The 18,640-nt window shown below is 44.2% G+C and overlaps 1 protein-coding gene across 2 annotated transcripts in view; it reads left to right on the forward strand.

Annotated features, from left to right (window-relative positions):
• Nucleotides 1-8,117: 8,117 nt before the first annotated feature.
• Katna1 (katanin catalytic subunit A1) overlaps nt 8,118-18,640 on the forward strand; it is a 36,876-nt gene continuing 26,353 nt past the window's right edge. Inside the window, exon 1 of one of the 2 annotated variants that reach the window (XM_060373574.1) lies at nt 8,118-8,418. The gene's annotated coding sequence lies outside the window, so the exon portion shown is untranslated. The remainder of the gene's footprint in view (nt 8,419-18,640) is intronic. The other variant, XM_060373573.1, reaches the window with a different exon arrangement.

Consider the following 18,640-nt stretch of genomic DNA (forward strand, 5'->3'; position numbering starts at 1 on the left):
TTTCACTTGCAACATTGCTTCGTTACCTGTAGCTCTTTGTCTAGGTTTGGAACCCCCTGAGGTCTGCCCTCTCTGTGTTAGGATGTCTATTGTGTCATCCTTGTTCCAGCCTCATTTTCTACATTCAATTTTTTTTTTTAATCTTAGAAAATTTAAAATTAAAACTCTGATGCTTTGGAGTTGAAGTGTGTATAGCCAATGATATTACTGTGGTGTACATAAGACCTACATAGTGATGTAGGGGCCATTTCATTTTCTCGAGTAGAAGTAAAACCAGTATTTAAAATTAACGGATTCCAAGCTGGGCATGCTGGTGCATGCCTGTCATCCCAGCACTCAGAGTCCAAGGCCAGCCTGGTCTGCAAAATGAGTCCTGGACAGCCAGGGCTACACAGAGAACCCTGTCTCGAAAAAAAACAAAACCAAAATTTAAAGGGTTCTTTTACGTTTCCATTTTGTTTTATACATTTGAAAAAATTATGCATGTGTATGTGCATGTACAAGAGTGCCCTAAAGGAACCAGGAAAGGGTGCTGAGCTCCCTGGAGCGCCCAAGCAGAGTTACAGGTGGCTTTTGAGCTGCCTAGTGTGAGTGCTGAGAACTCAACTCTAGTCCTCTGAAAGAGCAGCAAGTACTTTCAACCTCTGACCCAGTTTCCAGCCTTGCAATTCCATTTTAAAACTATTCTCTCTTTTTGGCTTTTTGAGACAAGTTCTCATGCATCTCAGGCTGGTTTAGAACTTAGGTAGCCGAGACTGGCCCTGAACATCCGGTCCTCTTAGATTTACATACTGAGTGCTAGGATTATAGATATTTACCATCTCATCCAGATCCTAAAACATTTTCCTAACATTTCTCTCTCTCTCTCTCTCTCTCTCTCTCTCTCTGTGTGTGTGTGTGTGTGTGTGTGTGTGTGTGTGTGTGTGTGTGTGTGTGTTTTGAAATAGGACTTTTCAGCCCAGGCTGTCCTGGAACTTGCTCTTGTAGATCAGGCTGGCCTTGAACATTATTTGTTTGTTTGTTTGTTGGGTTGTTTTTTAAGACAGGGTTTCTCTGTTTAGCCTTGCTGTCCTGGACTTGCTTTGTAGGCCAGGCTGGCCTGGAAATCACAGAGATCCACCCTCTGCCTCCCCGAATGGTTCCCACTTGGTGGTTACAGGCTTGCACCACCATGTCCAACTGAGTATAATTTTTAAAGGTGTAAGTGATGTCTTCCTTTACATTGAATGCTTTATCATGGGAAATGCTAATCAGGTTCTAAGATGTCCTCTCAAATCCGTTGAACACAAAACATTTCAAACGTTAGTCTGCTTATTTCTGAAAGGTGGAAAAAAGTTGCCAGGTATGTGTGAGGCATGGACAGCTACTGCCCCCAGTATCCAGTGTTTCATCATTCATTCTGATACCCAGATACCCAGCACATACATCTTCCTGGATTTACAATCTGGTTATAACTCTAATTTTTAGTTTCTACTGGGGAGGGTTCAGTTTGTTCAGCAGGAAACAAAATTGGTCTTCAAAAATAGGTTTTGAATAGAGGTGGTGGTTCCAGAGAACTCGGGAGACGGATTATGGGGATTAAGGAGCTTCTTGGAGTTATGCCACAGAGAGACAGATTGGGAAGAGCGTGGCCTGAGAGTCTGTACCAAAGACAGACGGCACAGTGTGAGCTCTGAAGAGAATGGAGCCTCTCTCAACGCTTTGAGGGCTGAGAGATCATAGCAAGAGCCTGAGGCCAGGCTCTGATTCTCAGGTAGGATTCAGGAAGAGGCTGGGGCTACTGGATGGGACGGTCTTTTGATGTAGACTCAACAGCAAATCTGCTGGCTCTGGCTTCACAGTGACCTGGCAGGGTGCCCGCCAGTTCCTGTGAGAGGAGCCCTGAGCTGGATTCTAATACTGCATGCTTACACTCACCAGTAACTCAGCCTTAGGTTGAATGATGGCAGAGGCTCTCCTTGTTACCAACATCCATTCTGCATCCTCTTTTACAGATAGCCTCTGCTCTCACACAACAGGCTCAGTTTTTACAATTTGGGACATGTGGCCATCACTAGGATACAAGCAGATTTTACACACTAAGCTTGAAATTCCTGTCTACTTGTTGCCTTCTCACAAGATGGAACCCAGACATAGTAGTAAATTTATTTTGACCATAAAAACCAGGAATGAATTAAGGACTAGAACAACATGAAGAGATGCCCAGAGATAGTGCTGTCTACTGGGAGCTGATCAACTACAATATCAGAGAGAGAAAAAAATCCAACAAATCCACAGCATAGCTAAAAATAATAAAAGTACATAATACATATAATCTGGTTTACAGAACAATTTAAGAAGATCCTTTTGTACTCTGGCTCCCTCCCATGAATTTCATCATAAATTATTTTTATCTTTCATAATTTTCTCTAATTCATTATTTTCATGCTCATTATACTAAGTTACCTGAGGCCCTTACCTCACCGTCCTGTTGCTGTGAAGGGACACCAAGGCAAGTTACAGGAAAAAGTATGTAATTGGAGCTTGCTTACACATGCAGAAGGTTGGGGTTAGGGTTAGCAGGCACAGGGCTGGGTCAGCAGCTAAGAGCTTACATCATGATGCACAGACAGGAGGCTAAGGAGGAGAATGAGCCTGGAATGGGTTTTTAAAACTTCAACGTCCACTTCCAGTGAGACACCTCCCCCAACAAGGCCACACCTCCTAATCCTTCCCAAACATCCTCATTCAAGCCACCACAGCCCTCCTCAGCTTGTATTTCCTTTCCTTTCTAAGAGACAGCATCTCACAGTGTGGCCCAGGCTGGCCGCGCTGAGATTAACCACATCAAAGCCTGCTACCGAGTCACTAAAAACTGCCTCCAGGGAGCCTGACTTCACTCTAGCTCTTCACACTTATTACCTAATCTATCACCCACATGTCCTACGTAAAAGACAGCATAGGCAAGACCTCATAGGCAGACCCTGCCTACAGTAACACCTTATCAGTTTCTAATGGATATGTTCTGTTACATATACTAGTTATAACAGCTGTCGGGGAAAACCTACTCGAAGACGCCCAGGAAGAACCAAGTCTAGCAGATTCTGGAAGCCAGCTGCCACTTAAAAGAGGAAACAAATGGCACAAGATGAGCGCCCACTTGGATGATAGCTTCACCTGTTGCCAGAACACTGCCCAGAAATGATGCATGTTGAACAATGCCTTAGGAAAGTGTGAAAGAGCCTCCAGGAGGGGGAAAAAAAGGCGGGGGGCCATTTACCTCTGGTGCATGCTGTTTCTGGACCTCATTCTACGCCTCCTATGCCAGGCATTTGCATTAAATTTATAAGACGTGTTTATTCTTGTTGGATGTCAGAGCATAGCTGTAGAATCCAATGCATTCCAAGATACATGCCAGACAATTGGGTTTAAATTGCTCTGCTCTGAGGAAGCTCTGGGAAAAGACTGCTCTGTTATGTCAGTCTGTGCTTATTGACATTTGTTTACATGTTTTTCTGAACTCGAACAACTTTCCTTGAATCATTGGTTTGTTTTTTTTTTTTTTTTTTTTTTTCCATAGTCCCATATAAAAGTACACTGAAATGAAAGTAAGGTTGCCTACAGCATTAGACTATACTCTGCCCATTCTTTCAGGACCTCAGATGCTAGGTTCTGCAGACAGACAAGATCTACACAGGTCAGTGAAACCAGTAAAATTTGTTTGTTTGCTTGTCTGTTGATTTGGGGATGTCATTCTGTTTGGCCAGTGCTGGCCTAAACTCAGTTGTCCTGCTTCTGCTGCAGAAGTGTTAGGAGTCTAAGCACGCACAACCACACCTGACTTCTGGCTAAGTCTTGAAGCACGTATGCAGGAAGAACTCAAATATCCTATGCAAGAGAAAAACAAACAAACAAACAAATGCTAGGAGGTAGTTGCTTTAATCCCAGCAACTGGGAAGCAGAGGCATTTGGAGCTCTATGAGTTACCGCCTGATCTACAGATAGTTTCAGGACAGCTAGGATTACACAAAGAAACCCTGTTTCTAAAATGGCTTGGTAGTTAAGATCACTGGCTGCTCTTCCAAAGGACCTGGGTTCAATTTCCAGCACCCACATGGCAGCTCACAACTGTCTGTAACATCAATTCCAAAGGAATTGACACCTTCACACTACTGCACATAAAATAAAATTAAATAAATTCTTTAAAAAAACAAGCAAACAAACAAAAAGAAGAATAACAACAAAAATGAAATGGCAGTTGCAGTGCTGCCCAGGACAGAAATGGCCATGCCAAGACAAATTTCTTACTCTATCAACATAACATTTTCAATTCCTAAGATAAAACTGAAAATTATTTGACAAAGAAATATAAAATATGACTTGCTTAGAGGAAACAATCAATGAGCTTGATTGATGTTTGGAATTGGTATGCAGTACAAGCATGTTGTTTGTTTGTTTTCAATTTGTTCTTTCTTATGCAACAAAATCTAAGTATCCATTAAACATTATTAATATGCCTCTCTTCTTGCTAGGATAACAGTGCATAAAAATGAAGAAATAGACTAGTACTGAGGAAGCAGAGGCAGGAGGATCTCTGTGAGTTTGAGGCTAGCCTAGTCTTTAAAGTAAGTTCCAGATCAGCAAGGGATAGAGACCCTGGTTTGATTATTTGCTTTTGGGTTTTTGTTTTAAAATTTTAAAAGAAATATTGGTCATAAATTTGCCAAATTTAGTGGACATAATATAAGTAACTCAAGCTGGGTATACACCTGTACCTGTAATCCTGTGTGCAGGGGCTGATAGAGCAGGATTGCATGGGAGAGGAGAGGGAAGGAGAGAGAAAGGGAGAGGTGTGCATGAGAGAGCGAGTGTGTTCAGAAGCTGATGGAGCAGGACTGCATGGGAGGAGAGGAGAGGGAGGAGAGGGAAGGGGAGAGAGAGTTCAGAGGCTGATACAGCAGGATTGCATGGGAGGAGAAGAGAGGGAGAGAGGGAAGGGGAGAAAAAGGGAGAGGTGAGAGAGTGAGAGAGTGTGTGTTCAGAGGCTGATACAGCAGTATTGCATGGGAGGAGAAGAGAGGGAGGAGAGGGAAGGGGAGGGAAAGGGAGAGGGGAGAGAGAGAATTTAAACAACTTAGAAAAATAGAGGGCAAAAAAAGAAGTGCCTCCATCTAGGGAACTTTGGCAGCCCTGAAAATGAAGCAGCCAGATCTTCCATGAGAAGTATAATCAATGCCCAAGTTGCTCCTCTTGGACTTTACCACCATCTATTTTACAAACTTCACTGGATTCCAGCTATTGATCAGATCAGCAGGGATGCTAAGGCACTCCCAAATCCGGATTGCTTCTCCAGTGAACTAGAACCTCTACATCCATCTTATCAAAATGTTCTTAGAATATCATGACCATCTGAAACCCTTCTCACCCAGTGTTCCCTCTCTCTTTCATAAGACTCAGACTTACAATAGGATACGATGTATTCCAGCCTCCTATAAACTCTCCATTTACCCAGGAATGTAAATCTCTTCCGGTGAAAGGATGTGTAGAGGGTACTTGCTGGAAGGCCTAAACTACAGCAACATCTGGAAAGCATCTGACATTTGGCAAGAGGCAAATGGTTGGAAACTAAGACCAGGGAGAAAAATCTTAAGGCAGACAAAGGAAAACAATACATTGTATTACATAGTGAATACCCACTGGCTTATAAAAACTTATATAGCAAAGCCAGAAGACAGTGGAATGATACTGTGTGGTATAACCTAAAATCTAATGTAATTTATGGCTTGGGTTCATGTTGAGGGCTATCTTGTGTATTATATGAATGCAATACCTATCAATAAACAATCTGATGGCTTAGGCAGTAAATAGGAGGTGGGACATCTGGGAGACAGAAAGGATTCTGGGATGGAGCCAGATGCAGGAGATCCATCTGGGAAGATGTGTGGACAGATGCATGGTACCGGAGCACAGGTAACCAGCCATGGTAGATTAGAATAAACGGGTTATTTTAAGTTATGAGCTAGTCAGAGAAGAGCCTAGCTATATGGCCTAGGTATTTGCAAATATATTTTGAGTCTCATGAGTCTAAGATTCCAGGAGCTTGGGGCCATGAGGACAACCTCCTACAGCATAATGGCATAGTGTATGTGGAGCACAGAATCCAAACTAACGTGAGAAAAGTCCTGGGTAGAGGCACAAAACCTCCACGAAAACAAAACAGATTCAAAGCAAACTTTGACTTTTTAAGAAAAACAAACAAACAAACAAACAAACAAAAACCCTGTTATATAGAGAAACGACAGAAGCTGGCACCCCAAGGCATATGGGGGCCTCTCCCTAGCATGGTTCCATGGGGCTGAAGTGGGAGCACTCAGCAGACCTGGAAGGCATGGTTATCTTCCTCCTTAAAAGGACCAGCCAGCCATGTGGTCCCTCTCTTGGTCCCTCCTCTCTTGCTCCCATTCTCTTGGCCTCTCTTGGACCTCTCCCCCTTCTCTGTCAGGGCACCCTCCTCTCTCTTTCCCCCCATCATGTCCTCTTTCTTTCTGTCCATCTCCACCTAATAAACCACTTTCATAGAAGATCTGTTGTAATCATCATTACTTAAATCGTACTGGAACGTTATACTCTCTCCTCCTTGAGCTCCTGCTCTACCTCTTCTTTTTTGATCTCTATGTAGCCTCTGGCTGTCCTGAAACTTGATATGTAGACCATTATGCTTCAAAACTCAGAGGGATCCTTTTGTCTCTGCCTGTGAGAGTGCTGGGCTTAAAAGCCTGCATGTCACATCCCTGTCCCCTATCCTAGTTGGGGTTACTGCGGCTGTGATGAAACACCACAGCGGAAAGCACGGTGGGGAGGAAAGTTGTCTCAGGCTTGTACTTCTACATCACAGTCTACCACTGAAGGACGTAAGGACCGGAACTCCAACAGGGCAGGAACCAAGTGGGTGCCCTAGTAATGGGAGCAGGGACTGTCTCTGACATGAACTCAGTGGCTGGTTCTTTAACCACTTCCCCCTGAGGGGGAGCAGTCTTGCCAGGCCACAGAGGAGGACAATGCAGACAGTCCTGATGAGACCTGATAAGCTAGGGTCAGATGGAAGGGAAGGAGGACCTCCCCCATCAGTGGACTTGGAGAAGGGCTTGGGAGAAGATAAGGGAGGGAGGGGACTACAGTTGAATACAAAGCGAATAAACTGTAATTAATATAAAAAATAAAACAACGACAAAAAAAGAAAAACCTGGATCTGACGGAGGGATTTTTCTCAGCTGAGCTTCCCTCCTTTCAGATGTCTCTAGCTAGTGTCAAGTTGACATAAAACTAAATAGGAACCCCACCTCCACTCATTAGTTTATTTCTTCCGGTTCCAGTGACTGCATCCATCCAGCTGTGAGCTGAGCTGGACGGAGCTAAGAAGAGCTGGGATTTAGCGCAGTACAGAGCTGGGCTCAGCACTGCAAATGTTAAAAGACAAAGCAGGTGAGAAGAAATGGTGTGACTGCACTTGCGAAGCTGAGGCAGGAGGACCCTTGTATGATTATATTAAAATGATGACCATACTTTAACACTAGGGTGGCCGGGACTTCACAGAGACCCACCTAACCTGCCCAAGCACTAGAGTTAAAAGCAGGCACCAAGGTCTGGCCCTTGGCTGGGATGCGATAATGTTACGAAGAGAAACACATTACGTGCATCCCTAAAGGGAAACGTGTAGAAGACTCTCTCTCCCTGTCGTGAAACATAACTTTACTTGTATGGATGTATTAAAACGGTAGCCCCCTAAAAATACTCAAGGAAATAAAATTCCACCCGTAGCGTGTCTTGAGAGTATTGGTGTTACAAGTACCAGGTTCTAAAGCAAGAGCTGTCATAACGAACTGCTTGACCTGTAAGAGTGCCCCTGGCCTCCTCTCCCCAGAGCAGCTTGCTGAAAGTCTGCGTGGAGGCAACGCGAACGAGCCTCGGGAAGAGCTAGTAAACAAGGGCCACAGCACAAGCACTCAAACAGGCGAGGCAGCGCCCAGGCCTTGGCCACGCCTACTCCTTAGCGACCTCGTGGACTGCGCAGACGCACCCGAGCCCGGCCACGCCCCTCTGCGGCTTTCGCCTGTGCGCGCATGCCCGTGGGCCCTCACTTCCGGGGCGTGGCCCCGAGGCTGCGGTCTCGGCGGAGGGCCCTCTAAGTCGGTCTGCCGGGCTGTGACCTCAGGTCGGCGGCGAGCCGGGACGGCGGCGCCCGCGGGCCTCGGCCGTGCGGCTCCCGGAGCGAGCGCGGCGCTGTGGCTCGGGCCTCACCCCCCGCCCCTCGGCGGGCAGCTTGTCGCGGAGCCTCGGCCGCCGCAGGTGAGTGCTCGGGCCGCAGGGCGCTCGCCCGACGCGCTCTGGGAAGCCGCCTCGGGCCCTGCTCGGTACAGGTGCCACCCGACCCGAGAACAGGTTTGAAACCTTCACGTCCCCGCCCCGAAACCTCCGCCCAGTAAAAGGCCCCCAAGCCTGGACGTTGGGATTCAGCTTCTTGTCGTAGTTTGTGTTGGTGATGTACCGCCTTTGGGTGGCTTGGTTATTTCTGTTCTGTTTCTCCTTTGTATTTGTTTATATTTTTGGTTTTAGGTTTTGTTGCTAATGGGTGAGTATAATGTAGATGTGGGCGCGCGAGTAGAGGTCAGAGGACAGCTCTTGGGAGTGGTTTCCCTCCATCCCCCACTGTTGTGGGCCCCAGGGTTGAACTCCGGTCGCCACCTTTACCAGCCTGTGCCAACTCACTGCTTGTTTGTTGGTTGGTTTTTAAGTGTGATATTATTGATGCTATTTCTTTCTGCCTGTTTTGTGTGTGTGTGTGTGTGTGTGTGTGTGTGTGTGTGTAGCCCTGGCTGTCCTGGATCTTGCTCTGTAGACTAGACTGGCCTCGAACTCAGAGGTTCGTCTTCCTCCTAGGGCTGGGATTAAAGGTGTGCATCAGAAGGGGTGTACCGCCAAGCCAGGCTTGAAGTTAGTTATTGATGTGTTTTAGAGCCCAGTGTTCTCACGAAGGCCTATGGCCCTTTTGGTTTGTTTTGGTGGCAGCAAAATTGCAAACATAGAGGTGTTGCCAGCCTTATTTATTTATTTTGAGACAGTGTCTCTTGTAGCCAAAACTAGCTTTAACTCCTGATCCTCCTTGCCTCTGCCTTCTGGGATTACAGGCGGCTTCCTCACGTCCAGTTCAAGCCTTTACTTAGTAATCATTAGTACTCCCAACAGAACAGTAATACCCCTTTCTCTTGAAGGCGCCCATTTATGTCTTCCTTTTAAAATCAGACTTTAATTCCTGCTTGCAACATTGATATTTCGGAAGGTGTGCACTTAGTAGGTGTCAAGAAACATTATTGTGGTGTTATTAACAGCCCTAATGTATCACTGTCTTGTTTTTATTTATGAAGGAGATGGTTTGGTAATTAATAGGAGGAAAACTGCCTCCTTTCGATATTGGCAACCTCTGACCTGTATCATACTTACAAAAAATACTGTTGATCAGCTTTTAGCATCATAGACCACAGAAAGCTGCGTGAGCCTTTATGGCATTTATTATTCCAGAAGGCTGTTGTGCATGTGTGTGTATATTTCTAAAAAAAAACTTCAGAGGATTCTGTATTTGATTTTGAGGCTGGTACCAAAATTCTGATAAATATTAAGAATCAAAGAATCTCATGGAATTTACTGTATTGTGTTTCTGTTCAACAGCAGCAGCATGTAGATTTTTCCTTTCTACTTGACTATGAAAAAAGATAGTATGTCAAATCAGTGATCCATGTCAATAAAATGCAGGCACCTTACTGTGCTTGAATATGTATCGTATGATGAGTATAAAGGTTAAAAAAAACACCTATGTCGTGCTCTAATTGTTCTCTAGGGGTCTGTCATTTTTTTGTGCTGATTCATAGTCGTTAGTGACTAGGTGAATTATTATGCAGTTGCTTTCATGTTCCAGAGGTAAACTTCCTGAAATTGCGTCTCTCCAGCGTCTTTCAAAGTACTTTGTCAGGCAAGCCTGGCAGCCTGAGTTCAAGTCCTAGAACCCAGCTAAGGGTGGAAGGAGAGAATTGCCTCCAGGTTGTCCTCTGACCTCTACACATGTGCTGTGTCACACACCACACACACAAAATTAGAAACCCACAAATTTACACATGGTTTATTCAAATGCTTTCAAGAGAGTGCTGGGTAAGGTTTTTGGCCTTTCATCTTGCTTCTTTTTAAAAGACTTTATTTTAATTGTGTTTGTGAGTTGGGGAATGGGCACGTGTGAGGGGATTGTACCTGAGGGAAGAAGGCATCAGATCGCCTAGAGCTGGAGTTCCAGGCAGTTGGGAGCTGAGCTTGGGTTCTCACTGCAAGAGCAGTGAACTTTTAATCAAGTGGATTGCCGTCTCTCCAGCTTGTTGTTGTTGTTTTTAACATGTATTTATTGATTACATGTACAGTGTTCTGCCTGCATGTACACCTGCACTCCAGAAGAGGGCACCAGATCTCGTTATAGGTGGCTGTGAGCCACCATATGGTTGCTGGGATTTGAATCAAGACCTTTAGAAGAGCAGCCAGTGCTCTTAACCTCTGAGCCATCTCTCTAGCCCTCCCTGTTGTTTGTTGTTTGTTTACTTGCTTTTTAAACAAATTATTTTTTTCATATATTAACATCCTGACCGAAGTTTCCCCTCCCTCTCATCCTCCAGTCTCTCCCCCCACCCCATGTTTTTGTTTGTTGTTTTGTTTTAATGAGTCATTTATTTTATGTTTATGAGTTATGTATGTATGTGTGTATGTATGTATGTGTACTACATATGTGCCTGAGGAGGCCAGAGGTGGCAATTGACTCCTGGCACTGGAGTTCCAGGCAGTTGTGCTGGAAACTGAACCCAGTCCTCAGCACAGGCGCTGGAGAGTTGGCTCAGGGGCCAAGAGAGTTGGTTCTCCCATTCTGTGGGTCATGCTTCTTTTGTTAGCCTGGGGGTCAAGGGCCTTCACCTCCTAAGCCATCTTGCCAGCCCCATGGCAGGCTTTCATTTGTTTTCATTTTTCCCAGGAATACATTTGTAGATTTATTACTTAACTTTAATTTTAGAAATTTTTGTTTTTACTTTTTTTGCAGTGCTGAGTAACAAACCAAGGCCTGACACATGATGCGCTGTTACTCACACACTGAGTTACCTCCCTGGTCTGTCCAGATAAATATAAAATACTAGGCTTCCAACATTGATGCTTTTCATTTCAAAACTAGGCTGTAGAAACATTCTGGCTTCCTGTGCCCTCCCATTAATATAAACGCCTACATATAATTTCCATAAAAGTTAAAAAAGATTGTCCAGGCCTAATACCTGTTTTTGTTTGTTTGTTTGGTTGGTTTTTGGTTTTATGAGACAGCTTTTCTCTGGTGGAGCCTTGGCTCCTTGGCTGTTGTGGACTCCATTTGTAGGCCAGGCTGGCCCTGAACTCACAGATCCGCCTGCCTCTGCCTCCCAAGCACTGGGATTATAGGTGGGTGCCACTGAGTCTGGCTTTTATTTTTGTCTTTAGCATAATTCCTTGCAGCACAGTGACTGCTTTTTCTTTTTAATATTTTTTGTTCTTTGAAATTTTTATACTTAGTCTATGCATATTGATCATCTCTATTCAACACTACCCCCAACCTCCCAGGTGCCCCATTTCTCCAACTTCAGATGTTTTGTTGTTTTATTAATAAACCCCCATTGCTATTAATAAATCTGTGAATCAAGTTAGTGCTGCCCATATGCACAAGGGTGGGTGGGTGGCTGACAGCCGGCGGGCAGCATCCATGGCCTTCCAGGAGAAAAACCGTTCACTGACAGCCTCAGCTGCCACATTAACTCCTCATCGCCCAGAGGTAAACTTCCTGAAATTGTTTGTCTTTAGCACATTCGAGGGTGCTTTGCCAGGCAAACCTGACAACCAGAGAATCTACTTCACAAAGTTGTCTGTCCTCTTGACCTCCACACATGCACTGTGGCACACACTTTTTTCCTCCCTGAAAGTGTTTATTGCTAGCATTTGTTTCTTTTTGTGTGTGTGTTTTTGAGACAGGATGGCTGTCTTATAGTCCAGGCTGGCTGCTTTGTAGCCAAGGACGACCACTGCCTTACCCCTTCAGGTGTTCATCCCCCCCCCCAAGACAGGGTTTCTCTGTGTAGCCTTGGCTGTCCTAGACTCGATTTGTAGACCAGGCTGGCCTCAAACTCACAGCTATCCAACTGCCTCTGCCTCCCAAGCTCTGGGATCAAAGGCCACCACACCTGGTTCTGCTTCTGTCTTTTAGCTTCAAAGAAATTCTTTGCTGCTTAAGTGTGTTTTGAATGGTTGACCTCTACACATAACAGTAAAAATGGCAGTTCCCAGTGGAGCCCAGCCTTACATACCTTTAAAAATTAAATGGCTGTAGTACCTGTTTTAGACGTGGACCCGAGAGGCCATGCTGGTTGGCTAGATCTTAGTGCTCAAAGTTTGATTTTGTTGCCTCTTCTGGAGCTCCTTAGTTGTGGGGTTTTTGTTTTGTTTTGTTTTGTTTTTTGTTTTTTTTCAGCTGTACATGGCCAGGGCAGGAGAGTTCTCATTCTATTTCTCTCTTTGTCTCTCTCTCAATTTTATTTAATGTGCATTAGTGTGAAGGTGTCAGATCCCTTGTAATTGGGGTTACAGACCCACGTGTGAGCTGCCATGTGGGTGCTGGGAATTGAACCCATGTCCTTTGGAAGAGCAGACAGTGGTCTTAACCACTGAGACATCTCTCCAGCCCCTGCTTTGTCTCTTTGTGGAGGAACTTTATTTGGTCAGATATTAAGTTTGCTTAAAACAGCTGTAAATTTTTTGTAAGTAATTAAATTTCTGCTTGAATTAAAACTTTCTGTTGTAGCCTGTTTAATTTGAATAAATGAATTTAGTCATTTGGCTAAATTATACTCAAGTCTTATAAACGAAGCAGAGCATATTGGGTAAAGGAAGGGCTTGAGTAAGATGAAGCAGCAACTTGTCTTTCTGAGAACTAAGATTCTGAATCTTGAGACAACTTTTTTGGAGGGTGGTATTAACATTAACCTTGAGCCAGTAAGTAGTGTTAACAATTAGTAGTTAAATTTTTGTCTATTAGCTTTTTTCCCTTACATAGACTCTCTTCCTCAAATACTGCCAGGTACTGTGCTAGATAAAGTTTCTGTTCTCCTACAGTGGGATTTCAGCAATGATAAGGGAAATTGAAGAATGTTATAAATATAGGTGTTAGTATTCTGGCTTAGATATTGCTGCAGTAATAGACAAATGATGACTTTTATCTGACATTAGTGAGATAAAGTTGATTTGCCAATATATCCATAAACAGTTTGGGGTTTGTTTTGTTGTTTTGATAGCCAAGGGAGTTTGCATGTCATTTGTTAATGTGACTTTGGATTGGCTTTATATTATTTGTTAGAAAATATCAAACTAGGCATGGAAACTCACAGCTGTAATCATGGCACACGGGAAGCTGAGCAAGAGAGCTACTGTGGGTTCTAGGCTAACCTGAGCTAGTGTGAAACCCTGCTGTTCCCCTCCCTGAAGAAAAGAAAAAAAAAAAAAAGATTTGGCTTGAAAGGAAATTTATCTGACTAGACAAAGAAATTTAAAACCGTATGCTGTTGAAGAAGGCTAGGATTAACATTTATGAGCTTTGAACCCTGAACCATGACCATCAAGGGAAAACAACAACAAAACAAAACTCAGAGAGACCTGTTGTCGAAGGCCATACAGATGAGTTTACACCTTTCAGAGCTAGCCAGGTTCCTCTCTTCCAGTGCTGCTGCCCAGACTAGGCATTACTGTAGGGCAGAGATGGTTTCAGGGCAGAAGTAATGACACAGGAATCAAGTGGGCCTGGAGAGGTGGCTCAGTCTTCCAGAGGACCCAACTGCAGTTTCCAGCACCCATGTAGCTGCTTAAAAAGGTCTGCAGCTTCAGTGTCGGGTCTGGCGCCTCCTCTGTCCTGTGGGCACTGCATGCACTTGGCGCACATGCACTCAGGCAAAACACCCCGATATATGAAGTAAATCTTCACAGGGGGAGGGGAGATCAAGGAACGGGAGAGTTGGGACCAGAAGGTAGACCCGGGAAGAGGTGGTGGTGGTAAGATAAGCCTAGAAGCAGTTATCCCGTCAAAGGCCTTTTGAGGTCTATGTGCCAAGCATGGTCCTGGGCGCTGAACAATTAACAAAAGAAAGGTGGCATCTGTTCTGCAGCTTTTATTGAGGTGAAACATGAGTGGCCACAGCTTCCGGCATTCATTATTTATGTCGTGGGATTTTTTTTTCTCTTTTCTTTAATTTTCCTTTCTTTTTTCTACCCTCCCCTCCCCTCCCCTCCCCTCCCCTTCTCTTTCTTTTCTTTTGTTTTGTTTTTTGCACCTTAGATGCTGGATCTTGAGTTGCTGATAAGGTGGGCTAAGCTCAGGCCTAACCTTTATTACTCTGTATTCATCAGTTACCGCGTGGGTTAGTGTTAAAACACACACACTTATCTCCCAGTTGCTCTGGGTCAGGAGTGTGTGGCTTTGTAGATACCCCTGATTCAGGCCACGAGGGCAGAAGTCATCACAAGACCTGACCAAAGGAGGAGTCAAGCTCATTCGTGTAGGCTCTTGGTGTGAGAACCTCAGTTCGTCACTAATTGCTGGCGTGGGCCCTCCCTCATTTCCTTGTGGAGTGAGCCTCTTCAGAGAGGAGCTTGCCCCATAATACCTGGTTTCTCTCAGAGTGCATAAGCAAGAGACAGTGAGTAGGATAGAAGTAACAGTTTAATTGCAGGAGGAAAATGCCACCCATCTTTTTTGCCTACTTACAAGCACAAATTCAAGGTCTCATGTAGCTCAGGCTGGCCTCAAGCATAATATGCAGCTGAGGATGGCTTTGACCTCCCAAGTGCTAGGACAGCAGGTGTGTCCCCCTACACCTGATTCTCTGATTCACCTTTCCCTCCTCACCCTCTCTAGACTGGCACATTCAATATATATTCTTCGATATGGACGTATATTTTAAAGTGAGTGGTTTATGCAGCATAAGTAACTTTTACTTTAGTCAAGTGATATTCAAATTAGACACTGTTCTACGTCTAAGATTTTTGTTTCCCAATCCTTTGTTTTTTTCCAGTAATTGATTTGTTTACTCCAACCCTTTATTTTTGATGATCTATTCATGTTGTTATTTATAAAGTTGTTCGTTGCTTCCATTTACTATGTTCTTTAGCACATTTTCCTAACGGACAAATTATCTCCAACTTTTTTGTAGTATTTTATATTCAAATATATGAATTGCACATAATTTTGATTTTTAACCCCCTGCTTCCAACTTCTTGATCATTCACCTAGTTCTATCATTAACATCTAGAGCCAAGCCCCTTTATGAATCATTGTGAGGCTTTCTCTGGAATTACTTACGTATACAGATATAGATGGATATCCTTAAGTGTCTCCAGATTGTTCTTTATTCTTACAAATTGTGAGGGTTCCTGTCTCCCTAAATCCCTGCTCATCTTTAGCATTATTGAACTTTCTGCATTTCTTAAAGCTTTTTTTAGTTTATGTGTATAGGCATGTGCCTGTATGAGTTTATGTGTACACTTGCAGGCAGGTGTCTGTGGAGGCAGGGGGATGTTAGAATCCCCAAACTGGAGTTACAGGCAGTTGTGAGATGCTTGCTGTGGTGCTGGATCCTAATCCGGGTCCTCTGGAAGAGCAGATAGTGCTCTTAACCACTGGGCCATCTCTCCAGCCCCAGACTTGCTATATTTTAAGTCTCATAAATGTAAAAGGATCTCTTACTCGTGCCCATACTTGTTAGACATTTGAATTTCCCTTTTGCGACTCAATTTTTATGTTCTTTACTCATTTTTGTGTAAAGTGCTTTGTCCTGTAGTATAAGGAGTTACAGTGATATATTTTTCTGATGTTAAGTTATCCTTATACTCCTGGTCTAAACCCTTCTAGATCCTAGTGTGTGTGAGCACACGCGTTCATTGAAGGTTACTGGGTGTTTAAGATTCCTATCTCAGTGAAATGTGCCTCATATTGTTTTCACTCAGTTTCAGCATTGAAACCCATGAGAAGAGTTGGTCAGAAGGCCAGGGATATAGCTCAGTAGTAGAATGTGGAAGGCGTGCAAAGCCCTGGCTTACACCAGCAGGAGCCAAGAGAATAAGAGGGGTCAGTTTTCCCTTGTTTTCTTTATCAACTTTGCTGTAACTGGAATTCTTACTGTTTAGAAGGAGGTAAAATGTACCCATAGAAGCTGAGGAGATGGCTCAGTTGGTAAAGTGCTTGCCAGGTGAGCACGAAAATCTGGTTGGGGATCACATGCCCATAGTCTTAGTACTGGGAAGGCAGAGACAGGAGAAGCCCAGAGAGCTGCAGGCTAGCCAAGCTAGCCAGTCAGTGAGCCCTGGCTTAGGAAGGAGGAGAGCACTAGGAAGAATTGTAGTCTGTGGTCACCCTACCCCACTCTCTCATCCCCATCCCCCTCCCACACTAAAAGCCATCCGAAACTTTTGATTTTTGTTTGTTTGGTTTTGTCTTGAGACAAGGTTTTCCTCTGTATTCCTGGCTGTCTTGGAGCTTACTATGTAGACCAGGCTGGCTGTAAACTCAAAGATCTGCCTGCCTCTGTTTTTATAGTGCTTGAAATAAAGGCATTTGCACTGCCGTCCCTGGCTAAATATTTTTTTATATTTATTTATCTTATGAATGTTTGCGTTATCTTCATGTACACCTGCACGCCAGAAGAGGGCATCAGATTCCAGTATAAATGGATGTGAGCCACCATGTGGTTGCTGGGAATTGAACTCAGAACCTCTGGAAGAGCAGACAGTGTTCTTAGCCACTGAGCCATCTCTCCAGCCCTAAAATTTTATTTTTTAAGCAGTGAAAGAAAAATATTATTTCCTTTCATCTTAAATTGTGTTGTATCTTTATTTTTACTTATTTTTGTTTTGCTTATACAACTTTTTGTTTTTTCATAATCAGAATCATAACAAAGAATTGTTTTCAGTTTTTCAAAGATTCAGGCTTTATAATTCTTTTCCAATTTGGGGAATTTTCTTTGTTTCTTTGTTTTTATTAAATTTAGCCATTTACTTATTTGCATATTTTCTTACATCTTTAGCCTGCTGTTAGTCTTTTTCCAGGTTCCTGAATTGGTAGCTGCTAGTCATGTTTGTTCTTTTTTACAGTTTTGGGTGTAGAGCGTTTCTTCCTTGGTATTAACTCCACCCTATCATTTTGATGCTGTGTGCTTAAGGTCTTCAGGCAGGACCCACCGGTCTCTGAGAATTAGCTTTCTTAGCTGCCTTCCTTCTAGCTGAGGTGAGTGAGGAGGAAGACCAGAGAGTGAGCCTGACTGGTTGTTGTGTTCTCACTGGCTGCACCTGCAGTGCCTGCTGTTGTGTTCTCACTGGCTGCACCTGCAGTGCCTGCTGTTGTGTTCTCACTGGCTGCACCTGCAGTGCCTGCTGTTGTGTTCTCACTGGCTGCACCTGCAGTGCCTGCTGTTGTGTTCTCACTGGCTGCACCTGCAGTGCCTGCTGTGCCGTCTGCCACGGACAGCACTGCTGCCTTCTGCCTTGTGCTGAGCTGAGGGACTTGGAAACAGATTGCAGGGAGGTGAAACCCACTTAGCTCTCTCTCCTTAGGGGCTGTTGTTCCTCCTCCTGCACACCAGGACCCAATCCTGTCATTTCACTGGTTTTCAGAATGTTCTTGGTACTGGGTCTATCACCCTTCTTTAACTGCCTGTGGCTCCCGAGGGGTTGGCTCTCAAAAGGGGGCTGGCTCTGTCTTGGCTTCTTGTCTTTTTCTTGTGCTTAGAAGTTGAGTCTGATAATTAGATGAAAGATTTTGAGTTTGATGATTCTAACACAGTCGCTAACACACAGCACAGGACAGCCTAGTTCAGAAGAGGATCGGTAGTTGTAACTCGGGATGGATGAAGGGTGAGGACTGAGGGATAAGAGAGAATGGAAGCCTGAGGCTAGCGTGACCCTGCCATGCTTTCTCTCCAGCTGAGGTGACACTGTCTCTCACCAGGGCTCTTCTGTAGACACAGTCCTAGCCTCATGTGGTCTGGTAAAGAGAGTTCATTTTGCTCGTTCCCCAGCTGACATGTCCTGTTGCTTCCCATAATTGGCTACTTGGCAGAAAATCTTTGTCATCCAATGGCATGGTTAGTCTCATTGCTTCCCCAGATGCCTCCCCACCACCATCATTTTTGCCCCTGCCCACTGACCAAACATTCTACTTAAAATTATACTGGAGAAATTATCTGACATTTTTTTTTCCCAAAGAAGTCCTTGTCCAAAAGTAAAGAAAATAAGAAAGATTGTCTTTTCTCTAGTGAGGTATGGTAGGACATGCTAGTATTCCTACCACTTGAGAGGCTGAGGCAGGAGGATTGCCAGTTAGAGGCAGCCTGGGCTAAATAATAAGTTCTAAGCCAGTCTGTCTCAAAAAACTAAAAAGAAAAAAAAAATCACCATTTAACTTGGCGTTAACCATGATGACATGACGAGTCAGGAAGCGCTGTTAGTGTGGGTAGCGTGCACAGATTAAGCTGGGCGGGTCCCACACAGAGGAGCTCCCTGGCTTTAGTATTTGTGTTGT

This window comes from Meriones unguiculatus, chromosome 20 (assembly GCF_030254825.1).
Source record: "Meriones unguiculatus strain TT.TT164.6M chromosome 20, Bangor_MerUng_6.1, whole genome shotgun sequence".
Taxonomy (NCBI): domain Eukaryota; kingdom Metazoa; phylum Chordata; class Mammalia; order Rodentia; family Muridae; genus Meriones; species Meriones unguiculatus.